Here is a 17378-nt window from a genome sequence, read left to right on the forward strand (position 1 = left end):
CCATAGGAATAAATCCCATAGGGACCAGCGTGTTTCCATATGAGATCTTGTAACCCCATTCAGCTTGAGAGCAGATGTTTTCCTTCCATCGCAGCTGTCCCTCCAGCTTTGGTGACAGCACCCCAATGGGTTGATACAATCCTCATGCTCAAAGTTCAACAGGAAGCCCCAAAATTGCTTTAATTTTGCACAGAAATGGTGTGGGATGGAGTTTCTCTGTCCGTGCCAGAGAAACTCAAGGCCAGGGAGGTGGAAAGTTGTCCGCGGACTAAATCAATTTATAATGTGATCCTCTAACTGGCTTCAATTTGATTTTCATTTGTAGCACTACAATTATCAGATTGATATTCCCGGCAACTCAACCTTGAAATGGGACAGCATGGCTCGTGCTGCTGGCGAGCAGAGATTATCTGCCCTGGACCAATTTTTGAGTATTCTTCTAATTAGCCATAAAATGTTCTTTGCCCCCCTCTTACCCTCCCCAAAGTCTTTTCTAATTAATTTTTTTTCCCCATCTCAGCATCAAAGTACAGCATGAATGGGGCTGGCCAAGTCCCAGACCAGCCGTGCAGCTGATGGAAACCAGTTTGGCACTGGTGGAGAAGGGTGCCAAGGAGATTGTGTCTCTCTTCCTACTGTGTTCCCCCTCCTTTTTTTAGCCACAAAGTGTGCTTCAATGCATTTAATGCAAAATATTTCTAGGCAGACACCCTGCATAAGATGCTTTTTGTAAGGCTTGAGCCTGCTCCCATAAATCCGAGTTGGTGATGGGTGTCCCGCACTGAGACTCATCTTCCTAAGCTTTTTATTATTTACAATTATTCCCCTTTTTCTTCTCAACATCCCTTTTAATGATTGCTTCCTTCAGCCTCGTTATCTTGCTCAGATGCTGATGTGCTGGGGCAGCCGGCACGCTTGTTGCAGATGATGTTTGCAAACTCCCAGCAAATGCTTAAGCAGAAAGTTACCTTTAACAGCTGTGCCCCCAGGGTGAATATTTTTCGAAACAAAACCCCAGGGTTTGGGTTTAGGGGAGATTTTGTGCTGGTTCTCTAATGCAAGCTCACAGCGGATTGCTGTCATTGTGCAGGGGTGCTGCGAGGGGCGGATGGGGATGGGGGTGGCAGGGACCCCACTGATGCCATCCTATGGAGGACAAGAGAAGGTGGTCGCTGTGACAGCATGGCAAAAAAAAAAGGAATGGGAAAATATCAGCCTTCCCACATGATGCTTTAATCCCTTCAGATTTGGAAGCCGCCACCTAAATCCTTGGCTCTTTTTCCATCCATAGGCATCTGGATTTATTCCTTCCCACCTTTCTCCTTCTCCATCCATTTTGCTTTGTGCCAAGCCCTGCCCAGACCCTGGCCACCGACGGACTTTGGCCCCCGTCTGCATTGCAACGAGCATGAAGACTGACAGCTTTGCGAACTGCTGCCCTGCCAAAGCTCTGTGAGAGGTTTAAAAGCTCCCCCTGCGTTGGTCTGGATGGTGGCCAGCACCACGCAGCTTTCCCCATGAGGGATGTTGGAGTCACGCTCTTGGTTACAGCTCCTGGCTGAAGGTCGGGGGATGAATTACGCACAGGCACGCTTTTTGCCTGCTGGAGCTGGGTGGAGGAATTTGGGGATGCCAGGGGTCCAGACCCCTGGTGGGACTGGGGCTCAGCTGGGGATGTGCTGCAGCCCTTGGGGTGAGCTCCTGCTTTGGGAAGAGGCTGCGGAGAGTTTTGGGGGGGTACCTTGGACCCCCAGAGAGAAAATGTCAAGGGAGGGTGCTGGGGTTGTATCTCCTAGGGGGTGCTCATGTGTCCCATGGGTGTCCTGGTGGCATCTCCTGGGGGCTCCCTGTTGGTCTGTCCCCAGGGTGTCCCTGCTGCCTCTCCCAGGGGATGGCCTCGTGGCATCTCCTAGAGACGTCAGGACATCTCCCAAAGATGTGATGTGGAGGGGGAAGCCGTGGCTGAAGGCTTGGGGAGGGTGTCCTGCTGCAGACAGGGACGAGCCCTGCCCCACTGTCACCAGCAGCAGGTGACCTCGCTGGCAGCTCGTGGCCATTCCCCAAATTACAGCATCCTCTGGGCAGGGAGGGGCCGTGCCAGCTCCTCACCTCCCAGCTGCGGCTCCTCAGCCACCACCCTGCTTCCCTTGCAATTAGCGAGTCGTTAGGGAGCCGGGATGAGAAATTAATGACCAGCTCCCCAAAATGAAGCTCCTCGCTCTCCCTCAGGGCTCGCTTTTAGGGCAAGCACATAGGGAAGGAGCCTTGCACGGCTAGGAGGATGCTGGAGCTGCAGGATTTGGGGCAAGGGATGAATTGGGTTGCTTTGCTCACCAGCAGATGCTTTTTTTGGGATGCTGGGCTGTGTAAATAGCAGCCTTGGCCTTGTTTCAGCCTGGGTACGGTTGATGAGCACTTTTGCAATGTAAATGCAACTTGACAGGGCTGGGGAGGTCTTGGAGATGAATTGTGGCCAGGGTTTATTTTGGGGGGAGAGGAAGCAGTGTTGCAAACCCACGCTGTGGGGGCGGGTTGGGAAGGGACAGAGCAGCCCCCAGCACTGCCTAACCAGCACAGAGGCTTCCTGCCCCCCCCAAATGGCACTAATTTTCTCATTTTCTCACTTTTTTTTCATTTGAATGAGGCCAAGTGGTATTTGTGCCCCACAGAAGGTCCTCGCTCGTGTCCTGCACCATCACTGCTGCTGATTTAGGACTTCCCTGCAGCTGAGCAGCATTAGGGGGCTGTGCCACCCCCACCCCAACTCCTGCCCAGGGGTCCCAGCTGTGCACGTGCAAACCGTGCAAATAATGCAATTTGCAAGCAGTAACATCATCGGGTCAGCAAACACGGATATTTTGCTGCTGGTGTGACTGCCCTGGCCATCAAGGCTGTGCTACTGGACTACTGGAAGAGTATTTTGGGGTGGGTAATAAATCCCTGAGAGCTACAGCCTCTGGGAGGGGTCTGTGGTCCAGCTGTAGGATTGCAAATGGATGGGGCTGCTCGAAAATCTGTCTTGCTTCCTTCCTCTTCCCTGTGAGATGCAAGTGAAGCCATTTCATTTCCATCACTTTTAATCAAGTGGTTTTGAAGCCTCCTAGGTTCTTCCCCCCTCCTTGGTGACCTTCCTCAAGGAAGAGGCTTTCATCTGCAAGATGGGATAATGCGTGTGGGGGGGGGCACTTGCATTGGCAAGGGCTGGGGACATCAAAGGGTCCCCGTCTTCCTCCCTGGCAAGGCACAGAGGTAACTCTGCCCCCGGGACATGCTTTGGAGGAGAGTCTTTAAAAAAACATATAGAAATCTCTAATAATAATAACAAGCGGCGTGGGAGCCCCAGGGGGGAAGGAGCAAAGGAGAAATTGCTTTGAGCTGCAAAGGCAGGACTGCTCTGAAGACGGGCTCGCCTGAGACTTGGGAAGGGATGAGAAACCTGCCTTGAAAGGAGCAATTAAAAGAGGGAAGCAATTAACTTGCTGCAGAAGAGCAGGGTGCGTGAGCTGGGGCTGGGTGCTGAGGGCTGGGTGCTGCAGCCCTGATGCTCCCCGCTCCCCCCAGCCTGTATATTTAGGAGCATTCAGCTCATGCCCCTCTCCATTTAAATACACACGTACACGTGAACTGCTCGCAGAGCAAGCTTGCCACAACCCCCCTCACTTTCACCCGATGGCTTTGCACTGATGCTTCTTTACACCTGCAGGCAACCGGACCCCCTTCTCTTCCTGGTCCCCTCCAAAATCCCCCAGGTGCTTGGGCGTCCCTGCACACCTCCACACCACCCAGCTGCCTGCTGATGAAAGGCAAGAGCAACGAGCCCTTTGCAAAGGAAGGAGATCGTGCATCCCAGGGGCATCGTGCTGGGAGCCTGCTCCAGCACCCGGCTCGCTGTGTGCACGCGCGGTGCATGCAGATGGAGCGAGCAAAGGGCCCCGTGCTGCTGCAGAGGGGAAGGAGAACGGAGTTTCCCCTCCATGAATTTGGGGTCTCTCTGAAGGTGCGTGGTTATTAAGTTCCGAGCTGCTGGCAGCGAGGAGGCGAGGTGGCCGGAGGGCTTTTGGTGTGGAAATGATTCCATCAAACGCAACAAGTGGCTGCCGGAGCAGGATGAAAGCAAGCTTTGCTCTGAAATAAATACTTGACAAAGCAGCCCTGCTCTGTGAATGATTTCCTTGCTGCAGCAAGCAGTTAAATCCCCCAGGCTCAGCGCTGGCATTGATGCCTCCCCTGACAAAATCCCCTAGCAAGGGGGCACCCTGGGCAAGGGGAAAAGAAAGGAAAGGATGAAAGGGGAATTCAGAGCATCTTATTTCTTTCAACGAGGACCAAGCACAGCACCTGTCCCCCCAGCCATGCCCTGTGGTCCAGCAGTGCTGCTTGAATGCAGTCAGAGTTTAGTTCTGCTTGATCTGCAGGCAGGTGAGCCTGGCTCCTCTCAGGGTAGGACAGGCTCCAATTTGCCCCCGTGCTTTTGCTTTGGGGGATGTAACCCCAACCCTTTATTTCAAGGGATCTGCTGGCATTGAGCAGATCTTAATTATAGCAATCAATTAATTTCAGCTTGGGTTCAGGGTGGTTTCGTGGGCAGTCCCTTTCCTCTGTCATGCTCATGGACTTTGCATCAGGACAAGAAGTGTTTGAGTTGGGAGCTGGTACATCTAATTAAATATTTATGCACATGCCCTATTTCAGCTTAATTTCTCCAGAATTCACCCAAGTGAAGGTAAATCCTTCCACACGGGGCCTTGAACCCCTTTGCAGCAGCCCCGGGCTTGCACTGCTGGTGCAGGGATGCTGGCATGCATGCTCCCTGTGAAAAGCAGGGATTTGGGGCAGTTTACATGGGAATCAGCTGTTTATATGTATATATATAAAAAAGGATAGCTGAAGAGTGGTTACACATGTACAGCCGTGATAGAGAGGTTTATGCAGCGCTCCTTCCTCTTACGAATATCAACATATATCCATCCCATGGCTGTAATGCATGCCTAACAAATGAACAGTTGTAATATGCAGGCAGGAAAAAGGCTCAGAGAGGCTCGTTCAACTGGGGGGAGGGAATAAAAAAATTGCTTTTTGTTGATTGTTGGAATCAGGGCCCTCCTGGGTAGGATAAAATTGCATTTTCTTTCTTCTTCCTCATCCTCAGTCTTTTAAAAATAGGTTAAGAAATTGCTGCTCTGTTATCTGTGGAGGGGATCAGGCAGCCGGTGACAACCCTGCTAAGGAGGAGCTGGTGCCAAGCTATTGCCAGGTGCAAGAAGAGCAAATATTTGCTTGTCTCTGGCCTCCACATGGCCCAATCCTGCTTTGGCTCACCCCCTGGGGCAGCAGGGCTGGAGATGGTCCTGGTCCTGCATGCACTATGGCTGCAAACACATGGGGTCAGCTGCAGGAGGACACTGGGGGCTTCACAATGCCCCCTTCAAAATAAAAACCTCCTGCAAAACTTGCAGTCATGTAAAATTCCTAGGCCAGGTTGGGAAAGATGCAGCATCAATGATTTGCCTGCCTGGGGTGGCGGGGGCTGCCCTGCAAATCTTTGGGGTGGCCCCATGCTCACAGCCCCATCCCTGACCCCTATTTTTGCCCCCCACCCCCCTCCCCCTGCAAACTTCTGCCAGCACCTTCCCACAGTAACTCAGACGGCAATGATTAGCCAAATAAAATTTCCATCTGTTGAGGACTTTCTGGGAGTTATTACCAGCAATAAAACCGATGCGAGGCGAATGATGTATCCGAGGGGGTAAGTGCCTTCCATTATGAGCAAAAGTGACTTTTAAATAAGGTTACAGACTTCCTTATTAGCCTGCCCAAACCCCTGGGAGCAGCATCCCACAGGAAAATCTGTGCTAGGGAACGGCTCTCCTGGCTGAGTTCATTGCTGCAGGAGGTTTTCAGGTTGGTGCTTGGGTGCTGCTGCACTTTCAGTGTCCCTCAGGATGCAGTTTTACTGCAGGCGGTGCAGCACACGCACCAGATTTTTGGGAGCCCAGCTGTGCTCGGAGACGTGCAAACCTGCTGGTGTGCTGTGCTCTGTCCCCTAAACCTGCTTCCCTTCCAGAGAAGTCAAGGAGCTGGTGTCCTTCCCCCAGCCTTTTTGCTTATCTGCCCTGATTGAGGCTAGCAAGGTTGGCCATGCAGAGCAGGGGGTTAACCACGCTGCTCCTGCTGCTCTTTGAAGGCAGGCAGGGCTGGGATCAGCAGGGAAATGGCTGCTGCTGGAAAGAGATGGGATGCAGAGCTATGCCTTACTGCTTCAATATTTTTTTTCAACCTGGTGCTTGCTCCAAACGACCTGGCGGCAAAGCAGGATGCCCCAAAAGGGCAGCTGGAGGTTTTGGGGTGGGCTGCCCAAACCTCGTCAAGGGAGGAGCAGTGCTTGCACGCAGAGGGATGGGTGCCAACGTGCAAAGCTCGTTGCAGGTGGGTGCCTGCGTGCTTCAACCAGCTGTACTGCAGGGGGGCTTTCTGCCTTGCAACAACAGGGCTGGGATGTTTCAAGCCGCAGCTGCACTTCTGGCTGGTTTTCCCCAGCCCGTGCGGCCGGCTGCATTGCAAGCGCTGCAGCATTCGAGCCGTGCCCAGGTTGCGCTGCTGCAGGGGGTCAGCCCAGGAGCATCGCTGGTAAAAACGGCCGTGTTTGCACAAAAAGCTTCAGCTAAACAAAGCGGCAGGGGGGACCGATAGAGAGCAGCGGGATGGAGCCGCCTCCTGCAGCTAACAGGCAATATTCGTGCCCTCTTAATTCCTACAAGTGAATTTTCTTGGCAATTTTGAAAGATTAAACCCAACCGAACAGCAGGTAATAATCCAAATGCTGTTGAATGCTTAACGAGACGGGGGCCAGGTTTGCATCCCAGGTTTGTACGAGGCAGGGCTGGGCTTGGTGACCGCTGCATGGCCTGGGGCAGCTCCAGCCATCACAGCCCCTCTGCACCTCGCCTCCAGAGCAAAGGAGCTGGGTGGCAGCTCGCCCACTGCGTGCCCCACGGGTGCTTGCAAAGATGAGGGTGCTTCTTATTTCTTGAGCTGTAGCAGTGAACAAGAGCGATTTCCAGCTCCACACCTCTCTTCTTTTACCTTTCCAATTGCTGAAGGGCAAAGACGCGGCAGCAGTGGGGCAGGGAGGTGCAGCCGGAGCTGGGGATATGGCAAGGATGACAGCTAAGGGGTGGGTTATTTGGGGGGATGCTGGCTTGGGGGGTGTTTTTGCAACGTGGAGGTGAGAGGCTGTGTGCACAGGGGGTTCAGGTGCTTGCAAAACCACACTGCAGCCTCAGAGCTGGGTCTGCATGGTTTTGGCTGCCAGTTAGGCATGAGGCTCGGCTGAGATCGCCCTCAGGCCCTACTCAAAGTGCTCAGATTGCCTTGAAACTCAGTTTTACCCTCTCCTTCGAGCCAGGCTTGGCTTTCCCAAAGGAGCAGGGTCCTTCCCCAAATGCCTTGTTTCCTTCAGCTGTGTTCACTGCTCTTGCTGGAGCTGAGAATGGTGCTTTGAGCTCAGTCCCAGCTGGGATCTGGGGACATTTGGGGTTTTAACCCCCAGATGGAGCATCATGCCTCCGCCTGGCAGCAACACCAGCAAGGAGTGATGGGGAAGAGCAAAAAGGGATAACAAGCCTTGAGTCTTCCACTGGCAAAGTTTAGAAAACATCCGCCTACCTGCCTCGCATCTCCCTGCGAGCTGTCAGCCCTGCTCATAGCATCCCCAGCACGGGATTTATCGTCGCTTTAGCACGGTTGTGCCACTCAAACAGCTCTTGACATTGCTTCCCATCACCATGCCCCTGACATTTCCATGGCAATCTTATTTATTTTTTTTTCAATAATTTACCTCCCGGTGGGTGAAGGAGGGTGCATGGACACGCATCCCTGGGGTGTGCCTGGGTCTATGTGAAGCTGCGAGGATTGGGCGATGGTGGGGCTGCAAAGGGCAATTTGGGGCTGCAAGGGGCAATTTGGGGCTGTAAGGGGTAATTTGGGGCTGCAAGGGGCAATTTGGGGCTGTAAGGGGCAATTTGGGGCTGCAAGGGGCAATTTGGGGCTGTAAGGGGTAATTTGGGGCTGCAAGGGGCACGGGGTCACCGTTAGCTGGACCAAAGGCTGGGTGGGTGTTGCTAAAAGTTGTTTTGCAGATGGTCACCATGCACCTTTCCTCCATACCTTTGCAGTCCTTGCTGGCCTCTGCGCCTGCTGTTAGGGATAAAGCAAGGTGAGGAGCAGCTTGCACAGGGTGAGCGTGCCCTCCTCGTGCTGATAGCCACCAAAGCCAGCCGCAGGCATCGCCGGCAGCAACCGCTTTGGCTCAGCTTCCCCCCGACGAGCCGCAGACGAATTTCTGATGCAAACTATCCCCCGTGGCATCGCTGCCTTCCAGAGCAGGCAGGGAAGCTGGCGGCCCGCCGGGCTGCAGCTTTCGCTATCAAAGCCTTGCGACGTGGCTCAGGCACAGAGAGCAGTCGGTCCTGGGAGCGATGATAAAAAACCTCCCCAAATCTGTGTTAGTTCGCAAGCTTCTCCTCTCGGCTCTGCCCCCAGGGACCTGGTGAGTGCGAGACATCAAATACAGCGGCAGTGAGGAGCAAAGCAGTGGAAATAAGCTCCTGTGAAGGCAGCTGAGGCTGAGTTCAGGTTCAGTCGGCCTCAATCAGCTCAGCTGCAGCCTTTCCAAGTGAAGCTCCGTAAGCACTGGCAGATCCACCACAAGACCAGGGCTCCGGGCACTAAATCCTGCTTTTTTTTTTTTATTTTTTTTTATTTTTTTCCCCCACTTTTTTTCAGGGCATGCTCCGCTGCGGGTGATATAAATACCGGCTAATTGCCTCTGCCAAATGCAATGCCAGCAAGCCCGGTACCCGAGCCTTAACGAAGCGATTAACCCCGAAGCAGCGGGACGGACCTGACCTCTGCTTCCAGTTGACTTCTGCCGTCAACGCGGCATTGAAGGAGCATCCTCAGCACGAGCCCGGCTGCCAGCTCCGCTCCTGTTGCCCGCCGTTAATTTGTGGAGACACCGTACTGCTGCCAACACCCCGCAGCTGCCCTGATTTCGGTCGGTCCTCCTGCAGTCACACAGGGTGATGGCTGTTGTGGGGAGGGGGGAACGAGGTCCCACCACGTGCACTGGGGGTTTGTCCCCCCAGCTTTCTGGCCACTCTGGTTTTGCAGCCCCGTAACGGGCTCTGAGGGAGGGATGGAGGTGCAGGGGTGATGGGGGCGTCCCCATCCGGGCATTTTGGGGAGCCCCACGTTGCCGCTTCTCAAAGCCAAGGGCTTGGCCGAACGCTTGGTGTTGGAAACCGTCACCTTGATTTGGGAGGAAAGGAAGCAAAACACTTGAGAAATGTCAAAACACAGGCTGTTCAACGGTGATTTGCTAAACTAACAATTTGGGCTGCAAGAAGAGCCGTGATTGCCCTCTTCAGCTCTCTTGGATGGGTTTGTTTTTCCTCCTGGCTCCACGCCCTCCAGCGACGTTTCGGGTTCCAATTCCTTTCCTCGGAAGCCGTAGAGGGGAGGTGCTGGCAGCCTCCGGGATGCTCTCTGGGGCTCACGGGGGACATTTCCCCATGTTTTAGCATTGCTGATGGCCCCAGCACGGCTTGGGGTGCCCCCCACAGCACCGTTGGCATCAAGCAACTGGTAATTGTGCCGGCGCGGACAGGAGCGGCTGCAACCCAAAGGGATGCAAATCCACCCCGAGGGCCCTTCTGGCGTGAGTTAGCCTGGAATGAGGTTTCCCCGCTCTGGCTTGCTGAGACAGGGGCTGACCTCCTGCATTCAGCTCGGCAGCCTTGCCTGGAGCCGCCGTTTAGCGCAGGATGGCCGTAGGCACCACGCCAGGCTCTGGTGTTGGGTCTGCGGGTTAATTTTAGGGCAACCCTCGCCCCTGACTTGAGCAGGGCTATCAGGACCTGCTGTCTAGCGCGTGATGTGATAGCCACGCCGCGTCCTTTCCAACGCCCCGCTCGCTGATATCGGGTGCCATAAAATTGCACTTAAATGCTTTCAACATTTCACCCTGGCACTGCTCAGCTGCTCGTTTGCCCGTTCACGCTGACAAACAAGCCTAGCCTGCATCCAGCCAATTTCATGGTCTGATTCCTGCGCACTAGCATAATACAATAGTGTCCTGGCTAAAAATAATGCAACGTGCACTATATTAAAGGCTGATTCATGATGTCTCTATGAAGCAGTTGCTCTGTTACCTTCGCAGGCAGGGGGTGGAGAATCGTGCCATAGCTGAAGCGTGGCTGGATGCAGCTCGTGCTTTTTCAGCAGTGATGCAGGGATGCTGAGCAGGAGCCCAAGGGCTGTCCTGCCTCTGGCTGCTTTTTTGAAGGATGCATCTGCAATGCAAACACCTTTTGGTCACCCTCCACGGTGCTGGCAGGGCTGGTGGGCATGCAGGGAGCAGGGAAGGGAGCGTTGGATGTGAGACACTGCTACGGGAGCTGGAGTTCCCCCTTCCTGGGGCAGGATATTAGGCAGATGTCTTAATCAGGCGACATTGTTTGCGGGAGCTGGACCTCCGCACGCGTTGCTATTCCTGGTGCGAGGGCTGTGCCAGCAAAAGTTGCCAAGAGGAGAAGTTGGGTGAGCTGAGAAGTAGCTGCTGTGCTTTGGCATCACGGGGCTGGGAGACGTGGAGGGAGGCACCAGCTGGAGCAGAGCCTTCGGGGTGGCTCTAGGTGACCCCCTCTATTGCTTGGGTGGCCCAAGCTGCTGGCACTCTTGCTAAGAGGGGGAGAGATGGCTGAGGGTGTTGGGGACTTGCAGCCTGTGCCCGGTAGCTTTAACAGAATCACAGAATGGATGAGGTTGGAAGGGACCTCTGAAGATCACCTAGGACAACCCCCTAGCAGAGCAGGATCACCTAGAGCACCTTGCGCAGGATTAACCCCACATGGGTCATTGTGACTGGGACCAGTAAGGCTGGAGAACTGGTCTGAAGAGCCCAGGGTCTACTCCCAGCTTGCTGAGCTTGCAGCCATACCCCCAAAACACGGCTCCATCAGCTTCCCCAGTTAATGAGGCTTGGTGAGCTCCTCGTACCCCTGGAGAGGAGGGAAAAGCCGTCAAGAATTTATTAGCCTAATTACATTTTCCTAATGCAGTTGACCCCAGCCGCACAGCAGAGTGCTTATCAAAGCTGCAATCTCCTGGACATTATTGGACTCTTAATAAGAGGCAGTTGGTTGCTGCTCCTCCTCGGGCTGGATGTGGCCGTTCCTGGCAGCTCAGGACCATGGTGCAGCAGCGGGTTTGCTTCTGCACCGCAGTGCTGAGGAGGGCTGCAAAGCCTGGGGGGCTGCAGGGAACAAGGAGGGGGATGCTCGAGGTCGGGGAGGGTGTGCTGGATGGGATGGGGACAGCGGCGCATGGCACGGGGAGAGAGACACACACCAGGATGTGGTTTGTGGTCAGGTCCCTGCTGCCAGCTCAGGGCAGCGCGCTGGATGCGAGCCGTCCTAATAGGATTGAGGGCGGCAAGGGAAAAAGTGCTCTTGCAGCAGCCTCTCATGGAAACAAGGCTTAAACGCTCTTTGTGCCGGAGCTTTTTGAAGTCCTTGTCAAAACGAACAATTTTCAGGTTGTTAGCCTGAAACCCCCCTCTGACAAACCCGAATCTGTCAAGTGGCCGCATCCTTCCCAACCCTCCTCGGCAAAGCTGTTGTCATCTGCAGCAAAGCTCAGGGGGGCTTGTGGGGTCTGCTGGCTCTGGACCCCAAACCCTTGCAGAGCTGCACCCCACCGGGACGCAGAGCCACGAGCAAAGCTGGGTCACCCCCGAGGGATGGAGATCTGGGGGAACAGGGGGCTGATGGCGATGCTTTTGTGATTTTTATCCCTGATAAACTGCTTACAGATGTGCACGCAGCTATTTTGGGGGTGCTGGGGGGAGGCATTCCCCCAAGCCCTGCTCTGTGCCAAGGGCTGTGCTGGCCAGGTTTGGATACGGGCAGCAAGTGCCTCTGCACCCCGGCCAGAGCTGCGGGAATGCTTGAGAGTGGTGGGAAAAATAAACTCCCCTGGGGGGGATGGGGATGAGGAGCTGGGGGTGCAGGGTCTGAGCTGGGTGCAGGCACCTCCTCAGCAAGGATTCTGGAGCTTGAGAGGTGAAATCCTGCCCCCAGCCTGCTGGGGGGGAATCCTTGCTCATAAGCAGCCAGGTCCTTTGCTCTTGCTGGTGGTGATGCGCTGCCCATGCCAGCATCGCTGTGATGTGGGGGCAAAGCAGATCTGGGCTGAATCCCTCCTATTTCTTCCTGCTTTCTATTAATTTTGTTCCAGAATCCAAAAAAAAAAAAAAAGGATTTTGGTTGGTTTGGTTACCTTGGTGGGGGGGAGGCTCGATGGCCCCAAACAGTGTTGGAGTGATTTGATGTGCTGGCTAACCTTCCCCCTCCAGCCCTGCTGCCAAGCTAGGGGGTTATTTCGATGAGGGAGGTCTGCCCCATGCTGCCAGCCGGCCCAAAGCATAGTGAACAGCCCCAAAATCTCAGCCTGTGGGGCTGGGGGCGATACCTCAGCCTGGCTCCCCTATAGCTTCCTGCGTGGGGCATGGGACATTTCCAACTGTAAATGTATCCCCACGTCTGCAGCCGATGGAGGGAAAGCATTTTATTATTATTTTTGATCTGCTGACTGGTTTTCGGGGGCTTAACACAGCAACGCTCCCTGCCTGGCTCGGTTTCAGGTTCCCTGACAGGCTGTAATCTGTTCTTCTCCAAACAATTGACAATCTCTGCAGTGGCACGGAACAGACAGCTGCAACTTGCTGAGAGCTTTTGCACCCCAAGGTGGGGGACGTGGGCTGTGCACGCAATGGGAGCCCCCCCAAAAGCTGTCCTGATGGTCCCTGGTGTGGTGGTGATGCCGGGCAAGCCGTTCTTCCCATCCAAAGCCTTTCTGGGGCCAGGGTGCCCACGGATTTGGGATTCACCCACCTTCACCTTGCAACAATTCTGCTGCACAGCATGGGTGAGGGGCATCACCTTTGAGAGTGTTTTTTTCCCCCTTCCCCCTCCCCAAAATGTGTTGTTGGGAAGGAAAATTGAAGTCTTGCAGAGCACCAGTGCCCAAGAGTGAAGCTGCATCCAGCACCTCCTGTTACCCTATGGCTGCCCTATGGCTGTTTCATGGTTTATAAGGGTTTTTTTTTGGCATAACATTGGTTTTGGTGGGTAGACACTGTGGCAGGGCAGTGTGTTTTCATGACAGGCAGCTGCTTCGTCCTTCCCGGGCTATTTTTGTCTCGTTCCTTAAGCAAATGTTATTTAAATTGCTTCCTCCGGGCCAGTTTACTCCCATCTTTATTTCCCTGTCACTCTGATCTGCCTTTAAACTGGCTTTAAGGCTGGTGGCTACCCGAGCTTAAACTCTCCCGAAGGCTTATCCCTCCCGCCCTCGAATTTTGACAACCCTTTCAAGGCACGCAACCACTCCACGTCTCTTTCTTTCCCAGATAATGAGATTAATTACAACCAGATATGTGCTCTGCGCGATGCTTTTGGAGGAACTGGTTATGTATTTTGACTGCTTTGCTTTCCTGCCCCCTCTCTCTTTGTCTTTGTGCTCCTTAATAGTTCTGTCTGCAGTCTAATTAGCGCTCAGGGGGTAATTGGGGCTGGTGCTTTGGGGGCGACGGTGGCGCAAACCTGTGCGGCTGGTAGATGGAGAAGTGAGGCAATTTTGTAAATTGCCGTGCTGCCGGAGGGATGCTGGAGGGGTGGAGAAGCCGCCCCATAGCGGTGCTGTTCCCAAATTCCTCACTGTGCTGCAGGGCCACATTTGTCCCCTCCGAACCTTGGTGCTGGCAGTGCAGAGGAGCCCTGCTTTCCATCCTGTCCTTGCACACCTCAGGGCACTGATGGCAGTGGTGATTGCTGGCTTCTCGTCAGGGCTCGAGCCCGGGACATTTCTCCTCTTGTTGCCAGCATCAAAGCTGCATACAGCTGGGGAGGAGGTTAGCCAGTCCGTCCGTAATTACAGGGCCAGAGCCCATGTGAACATCAAACCATTAGTCTAATTTGACTATCTAACAAGGAGCTGTGATGTTTTATGCATGGTGCCTAATTTTACCCTCGCAATCTCCTGCTATATTTAACATCATTAATCATTGATTCCCATGGGGTTGGAACCCTGATTAGTGTCAGATGTATTATGGGAGGAAAGGGATTTAAAATAAACCCCCTTTCCGTTCTCCTGGGGGAGATGAAGCCGGTTCACCAGCGTGGAGCTGCCAGTCCTTGCCTAGGTTGAGCCTGCAGAAGTAGCTGGAAGAAAATGCCATTCTCAATGCCATTACCTGGGGGGAAAAAACAACAAAACAAAACAAAAAAAGGAAAAAAAAAAAAAAAAAAAAAAACAGGAACGTGCAAGGCAGGGGGACAAAAGAGCAAGAGCTGGGCAATGCGTGCAGGCATGGCAAGCTGGCGGGACTGCTGCTGCGAGGAGATGGGCTGGGAGATGAGCCCTTGCTCCAGCACAGCACGGCTCATCTCCCCGACTGTGCCTCGCTAATTAAACACAGCTCCCGCCGATGTGAGATGGCGCCGGTTCCTCGCAGGTAGAGCTTGCAAAGCTGGAGGGCATCCAAGAGAAAAGGCAGGAGCTGAGCCGTGGCTGCTTTTTCCACAGCCACCCTGTCTGCTCCCAGGGCGCTGGCGGGACGCTTTCCCCTTCTCCGCTCCCTGCCCGAATCTTATTAGCTCTGTTTACATGGCAGGGATGTCAAGCGATTAATTTTTAATGGCTTGGTTTATTGCGTGTTTGAACGGTTTATTGAGTAATTCCCACATTTAAGTGATTAATTCCCCAGAGTTGGGAGCGACTGGTTAGTTTTACATTAATCAGGCCGTCTGCATGCCAAGGGAGGGACAATCGATCAATCCCCAGTGCCAGCAAAAGTGATGTTAAAATACCTCAAGGTGCAACGAGGTTAAGGGAAAGGAGTAATTAAGGCTCCACGTCCCCTTTGGAAACCTGGTGCCTGGCCAACAGCTGGGCTCTCCACTCCGTCCTCCCGTTCCCAAAGCAAAACAAACCCCGTTAATTAATTTGGAGGCTTGTTGGAGTCCCAGCTCTTGTGGCTCTGTAGGGTTTTATGGGGTTGAGAGTGATTTGGAGTGAAAAACGTGCATGGGGAAGATGTTGGGCTATGGGCAAACACGGCAGAAAGGGAGGGTGCAAGTCCATCGGACCTGGTGCTGTCCCTCCATGCACCCAGCAATGAGACCTGGCTGGCATCCCGGAGCCTCCTAAACCTTGTGCTCCACCACATTTGGCCCGAGGGCCTTGTTTCCAGTTCCTTCCCTCCCTTTTAGCTCCATCCCCAGCATCAGGGCAGCTCTCTCCTTTCCCGCACATCCTTTTTAACCCAAGCACTGAAAAACCCACCTGTGAAGGAGGTGGGAAGGGAGCAAACAGGTGTCGTGCAGCAAATCCCAGGCTGCTGCAAGAGCTGCTGGGCTGGCAAATAAAACAACTGAAGCAGTTTTTATTTTTTATTTTATTTTTTATTTTTTTACACGTCCGCGTGGAAAAGGAGCCGTTTGCTGCCAGCCAGGCAGATGCAAGCTGCTAATGATGGCTCCCGATGGCGCAGGGAGCTGCTGTCTCCTGCCTCATCAAAGCGGGCGGTGGCGAGCTCGGCTCCGCCGAGGTATTTTTAGCAAAGGCTTTGCGCTCGCACTGCGACTCGAGACGTGCGTCTTTGCCCCCCGAGAGAGCAACAAAGATGTTTTTTTTTTTTTTTTTTTTTTTTTTTTTGCAAGGGATAGGTGGAGATCAATGCCCTAATGGTTAAAAAAAAGGGGGCTTTGGGGACCCTACCCCTACCCTGTGCAAGGGCTGTGTTGGAAATGCAGTTTTGCCACCTGGTACAGGAAGATGGAGGGATGGTTTTTGTCATTTCCAGCAAGGACATAATTGTTGGTTTGGGGAGCGGTGAGTACAGCAAAGCCTCCTGATTCCCCCCTCTTCAAATCACCAGGTTATCATCTCCTTAAGGCTTCGCTTTTCCTCTTCTCGCCTCCTGCCTTGTGCGGCCAGGCTTCCCCTGGGTGGGGAGTGGAGCAGGGATTTATGGTGTGTGGAGCGATACTTTCACTCCTACCTGGAGCTTTTACAAAGCAATGTTCAGCCTTTAGAGCAAAACAGAGGAAACCCTGGTGATTTTATGAGGTGCACAAAATGAATTGAACTGCATGGAAGAAATGCTTCTCTTTTTGCTGTTACTGTCAGCAGCTGGGGCCAGGTCACCCACTTGTTTATTTAAGCACTGGGAAAGGCTGATACATCTTGCTCCAGGCTTGAAAATTCATCCCCATTAGCATCTCTGCTCTTGTTTGAACAGTCTGCAGCAGCAGTTAATAGTGCTGGCATTGATGGTGTGACTGTAACTCATCAGGGGACTGACTGCACGAGCGCTCTGCAAGCAAATGTGCTTCCAGCCAGAATCAGGTGCAACCCCCTTCCCCAAATCTGCCGCTTTTAACCCAATTTTGGCACTGTGGCTTGGCCCCACTGTGTTCTTGCTTGTTTAATGGCCAAGGTCTTCCTGCTGTGCCATCCTGCGTGCACTGTGGGGATGCACCTGGGGACATGCACGGTGCAATGGGATCCTGCACCCAGTTGGGTGCTGCTTTGCCACCAGCACGCTCCATTACCCATTTCCTGCAAAACTGCCCCAAATTGGGAGCACCGAGCCTTGTGGCTAGCGGGCCTGAATGTTCAAGTCCTGGATTTAGGTGAGCTGGTGGCTTCCCAGCCTACCCCAGCATGGGCTGCACCCTGATGGGGTCAGGAAGCGATTTTTGCACCCCAGGCTGGCAATTGCTTTTGCATTTAGCAAAATGCAGGTGGAAATAACCCGTATTGTGTTGTACCAGTGCACAGGCATGTAGTAAACTGAGCAGAGCATGGAGTGCTTGGCAGCATCCTCGATCTCAGACCACAGGGGTGAGACACAGAAAGGACGTTCAGCCTTCAGTGGGAGGCTTCAGTGCTCTTGCAGTGCCAGGTTCAGGGAAGGCTTGGGCTGGGGGAGAAAAAAAGAGGAAAAAAATAAAACTCCCCTGCAATTTCTCCAGGGAAGGAAAAAAGAGAAGGAGAGGAGAGGGGAGGAAAAAAAAATTAGCAAAACAAGGGATGGAATCACATCCTCCCAAAGCACAGATGGTGCAATTAGAGGACAGATCCTTCGCTGAAGATGATGCCACTCAAGGAAAGCAAACAGTCCTGTGGGGGGTCCTTTCTCTTCTTTAAAATGCTGCCAGCAGCATGTAATTCCTTGATGGAAATTGTATATTTAAGTACTTAGGACAGTTACAGAGGACACAGCCAAGAGAAATGAATTCTTTTGCCCTAAA

The sequence above is a fragment of the Anas acuta genome, chromosome 22 (assembly GCF_963932015.1).
Source record: "Anas acuta chromosome 22, bAnaAcu1.1, whole genome shotgun sequence".
NCBI lineage: Eukaryota > Metazoa > Chordata > Aves > Anseriformes > Anatidae > Anas > Anas acuta.